Below are 5,000 nucleotides of genomic sequence, written 5' to 3' on the forward strand. Positions count from 1 at the left end.
GACGCCGGAGGCACACCTGCCCTTAAACCCCCACTGGCCCACGGCTGCAAAACCTGCATTTTCTAGTGGCTGGCTTGGTGGCATATGTCACTGAGCCCAGTCTACTCAGGAAGTGAAAAAAGTCCCCTTCACAGTTGGAGAAAGTGCTCTCCTGCCACCTGTCGGTCGTTGAAGGCACCACACCTCAGCAAAATAAAAATAAAAAAACAGACATGCTCAGTTCGGGGGATGTAAAGGTATTTACATAGCACGAACAGAGAGGCTGTTGGGAGATGACAGAAGCCATGCTGCCCCAGAGTTCTCTTCTGAAATTCGCAGGAATCCAGAGGTTGGAGCGGGCTGAGGGAGTGCGCCTTCTTGCCTCTGTCGGCTTTCAAGACACATCCTCCTGCTGGGAAGCTGCCCACCCTGAGCAGCACAGGTTTGCGCTCTAGGCCGGTCGGCCACATATATCTCGCCTGATCGAGCCCGATCGAGCGGCAGCAGATGGCCTTTGGCCAGCGAAGGCTGCCGCTCTTCTTCTTGTTTCTCTGCTTGAGAGGCAGCTCAGTCCTCTGCGCTTGCGCCAGGGGCAGGCCACGTGACACGCAGGGGTCAGGCCGTGGAGCGACTGGGGCATGGCGCCAAGTGAGGTAAGCAGACCACCCCCTCCCCCTCACTGTTCTCTGCATGCCGTGGCTCGTTGGTCTAGGGGTATGATTCTCGCTTAGGGTGTGAGAGGTCCCGGGTTCAAATCCCGGACGAGCCCTTTTTTTTGGAGCGCCGAAAACAAAAAACACAGAGTCCCCAATTCCCCCCCAAAAATAGTTTGTGCGTGAACGTATCTGGTTCGATGCCCGTCGCCAATGGTTGGCTGCTTTTAAGCCCATGGCCCAAGAGGCAGTGTTGGAAATTCCCCCTCCTTTGTAATGATGCGCTGGCGGCGAGCTGATGTATAAAGGTTTGGACATGCCTTCTGGGTGGGGACTGCCATGGCTCGCGCCACTGTTGCATCCAGCTTGGTCTTTTGTATGTGTCTGCAGCCTGTGTGTGAGGTGCTGTGAGTGCTGCCATGTAGGTCCGGCGCAGGCTTGCGCCAAACTTTCACGTTGGTGTGTGCCACCTGGCAGGTACCAGCGAGCCCCATGAGACATCAGTGCCACAAAGCCTTTCAACTGAAAGCTGTCCCAGCACACTAGAGCGCAGCCTACCAGAGCTGTTTCTGTAGTGTAGTGGTTATCACATTCGCCTAACACGCTCCCCGCTTCGAGACCGGGCAGAAACATGGTGCTGGTTTCTTTTTATTTCCACAATGTCAATCGGACACATTTGACCGCATGCAGGTTTCGACAGGTATGGACAGGCCGGCACTACGCCATGAGTGATCTGAGGCCAGCCCTTATTTGCACCCTGCAAACTGTCCACTGGCTCCATCAGTGGGCGTTTCCTGCCATCCCTGGGTCCTTAAGTGAGTGTTTGGGTACTTTTGATGCAGAGATCGGGGCATGAAAACCGGCGCTGGCACCTGGCGACATTGGGTACTGAAGAATCTTTCCCAATCCTGCCCATAGCTGTCAGGGTGGCCGAGTGGTCTAAGGCGCCAGACTCAAGAGGCGCAGCTCTTCCCTGCATCTGGGTGTTCTGGTCTCCGATTGGAGGCGTGGGTTCAAATCCCACTCCTGACAAGCCGGGCTCATTTTTTTTAGCACATTTCAGAGTGTAAGGCTTGCGGAAAACCTCGTGGGGGCCCCCGAATGCAGCGCCCGGCAAGCCTCCCTGTTCTCTTCTGCTGCCTTGCAACTGGAGCTGTCTGCCAGAGACGCCGGAGGCACACCTGCCCTTAAACCCCCACTGGCCCACGGCTGCAAAACCTGCATTTTCTAGTGGCTGGCTTGGTGGCATATGTCACTGAGCCCAGTCTACTCAGGAAGTGAAAAAAGTCCCCTTCACAGTTGGAGAAAGTGCTCTCCTGCCACCTGTCGGTCGTTGAAGGCACCACACCTCAGCAAAATAAAAATAAAAAAACAGACATGCTCAGTTCGGGGGATGTAAAGGTATTTACATAGCACGAACAGAGAGGCTGTTGGGAGATGACAGAAGCCATGCTGCCCCAGAGTTCTCTTCTGAAATTCGCAGGAATCCAGAGGTTGGAGCGGGCTGAGGGAGTGCGCCTTCTTGCCTCTGTCGGCTTTCAAGACACATCCTCCTGCTGGGAAGCTGCCCACCCTGAGCAGCACAGGTTTGCGCTCTAGGCCGGTCGGCCACATATATCTCGCCTGATCGAGCCCGATCGAGCGGCAGCAGATGGCCTTTGGCCAGCGAAGGCTGCCGCTCTTCTTCTTGTTTCTCTGCTTGAGAGGCAGCTCAGTCCTCTGCGCTTGCGCCAGGGGCAGGCCACGTGACACGCAGGGGTCAGGCCGTGGAGCGACTGGGGCATGGCGCCAAGTGAGGTAAGCAGACCACCCCCTCCCCCTCACTGTTCTCTGCATGCCGTGGCTCGTTGGTCTAGGGGTATGATTCTCGCTTAGGGTGTGAGAGGTCCCGGGTTCAAATCCCGGACGAGCCCTTTTTTTTGGAGCGCCGAAAACAAAAAACACAGAGTCCCCAATTCCCCCCCAAAAATAGTTTGTGCGTGAACGTATCTGGTTCGATGCCCGTCGCCAATGGTTGGCTGCTTTTAAGCCCATGGCCCAAGAGGCAGTGTTGGAAATTCCCCCTCCTTTGTAATGATGCGCTGGCGGCGAGCTGATGTATAAAGGTTTGGACATGCCTTCTGGGTGGGGACTGCCATGGCTCGCGCCACTGTTGCATCCAGCTTGGTCTTTTGTATGTGTCTGCAGCCTGTGTGTGAGGTGCTGTGAGTGCTGCCATGTAGGTCCGGCGCAGGCTTGCGCCAAACTTTCACGTTGGTGTGTGCCACCTGGCAGGTACCAGCGGGCCCCATGAGACATCAGTGCCACAAAGCCTTTCAACTGAAAGCTGTCCCAGCACACTAGAGCGCAGCCTACCAGAGCTGTTTCTGTAGTGTAGTGGTTATCACATTCGCCTAACACGCTCCCCGCTTCGAGACCGGGCAGAAACATGGTGCTGGTTTCTTTTTATTTCCACAATGTCAATCGGACACATTTGACCGCATGCAGGTTTCGACAGGTATGGACAGGCCGGCACTACGCCATGAGTGATCTGAGGCCAGCCCTTATTTGCACCCTGCAAACTGTCCACTGGCTCCATCAGTGGGCGTTTCCTGCCATCCCATGGTCCTTAAGTGAGTGTTTGGGTACTTTTGATGCAGAGATCGGGGCATGAAAACCGGCGCTGGCACCTGGCGACATTGGGTACTGAAGAATCTTTCCCAATCCTGCCCATAGCTGTCAGGGTGGCCGAGTGCAGCTCTTCCCTGCATCTGGGTGTTCTGGTCTCCGATTGGAGGCGTGGGTTCAAATCCCACTCCTGACAAGCCGGGCTCATTTTTTTGAGCACATTTCAGAGTGTAAAGCTTGCGGAAAACCTCGTGGGGGCCCCCGAATGCAGCGCCCGGCAAGCCTCCCTGTTCTCTTCTGCTGCCTTGCAACTGGAGCTGTCTGCCAGAGACGCCGGAGGCACACCTGCCCTTAAACCCCCACTGGCCCACGGCTGCAAAACCTGCATTTTCTAGTGGCTGGCTTGGTGGCATATGTCACTGAGCCCAGTCTACTCAGGAAGTGAAAAAAGTCCCCTTCACAGTTGGAGAAAGTGCTCTCCTGCCACCTGTCGGTCGTTGAAGGCACCACACCTCAGCAAAATAAAAATAAAAAAACAGACATGCTCAGTTCGGGGGATGTAAAGGTATATACATAGCACGAACAGAGAGGCTGTTGGGAGATGACAGAAGCCATGCTGCCCCAGAGTTCTCTTCTGAAATTCGCAGGAATCCAGAGGTTGGAGCGGGCTGAGGGAGTGCGCCTTCTTGCCTCTGTCGGCTTTCAAGACACATCCTCCTGCTGGGAAGCTGCCCACCCTGAGCAGCACAGGTTTGCGCTCTAGGCCGGTCGGCCACATATATCTCGCCTGATCGAGCCCGATCGAGCGGCAGCAGATGGCCTTTGGCCAGCGAAGGCTGCCGCTCTTCTTCTTGTTTCTCTGCTTGAGAGGCAGCTCAGTCCTCTGCGCTTGCGCCAGGGGCAGGCCACGTGACACGCAGGGGTCAGGCCGTGGACCGACTGGGGCATGGCGCCAAGTGAGGTAAGCAGACCACCCCCTCCCCCTCACTGTTCTCTGCATGCCGTGGCTCGTTGGTCTAGGGGTATGATTCTCGCTTAGGGTGCGAGAGGTCCCGGGTTCAAATCCCGGACGAGCCCTTTTTTTTGGAGCGCCGAAAACAAAAAACACAGAGTCCCCAATTCCCCCCCAAAAATAGTTTGTGCGTGAACGTATCTGGTTCGATGCCCGTCGCCAATGGTTGGCTGCTTTTAAGCCCATGGCCCAAGAGGCAGTGTTGGAAATTCCCCCTCCTTTGTAATGATGCGCTGGCGGCGAGCTGATGTATAAAGGTTTGGACATGCCTTCTGGGTGGGGACTGCCATGGCTCGCGCCACTGTTGCATCCAGCTTGGTCTTTTGTATGTGTCTGCAGCCTGTGTGTGAGGTGCTGTGAGTGCTGCCATGTAGGTCCGGCGCAGGCTTGCGCCAAACTTTCACGTTGGTGTGTGCCACCTGGCAGGTACCAGCGGGCCCCATGAGACATCAGTGCCACAAAGCATTTCAACTGAAAGCTGTCCCAGCACACTAGAGCGCAGCCTACCAGAGCTGTTTCTGTAGTGTAGTGGTTATCACATTCGCCTAACACGTGAAAGGTCCCCGCTTCGAGACCGGGCAGAAACATGGTGCTGGTTTCTTTTTATTTCCACAATGTCAATCGGACACATTTGACCGCATGCAGGTTTCGACAGGTATGGACAGGCCGGCACTACGCCATGAGTAATCTGAGGCCAGCCCTTATTTGCACCCTGCAAACTGTCCACTGGCTCCATCAGTGGGCGTTTC

General features: G+C 55.6%; 2 non-coding genes across 2 annotated transcripts; both read left to right on the plus strand.

Annotated features, from left to right (window-relative positions):
- Window positions 1-1,552: 1,552 nt before the first annotated feature.
- Window positions 1,553-1,664, plus strand: TRNAL-CAA (transfer RNA leucine (anticodon CAA)). Its single transcript has 2 exons — window positions 1,553-1,590; window positions 1,619-1,664. It is a non-coding gene; the product is annotated as a tRNA-Leu (tRNA).
- Window positions 1,665-4,244: 2,580 nt separating this feature from the next.
- On the plus strand, window positions 4,245-4,316 carry TRNAP-AGG (transfer RNA proline (anticodon AGG)). Its single transcript has one exon. It is a non-coding gene; the product is annotated as a tRNA-Pro (tRNA).
- The last annotated feature ends 684 nt before the right edge of the window (window positions 4,317-5,000 follow it).

The sequence above is a fragment of the Ambystoma mexicanum genome, chromosome 2q, assembly GCF_040938575.1.
Source record: "Ambystoma mexicanum isolate Mex_15411 chromosome 2q, UKY_AmexF1_1, whole genome shotgun sequence".
Taxonomy (NCBI): Eukaryota; Metazoa; Chordata; class Amphibia; order Caudata; family Ambystomatidae; genus Ambystoma; species Ambystoma mexicanum.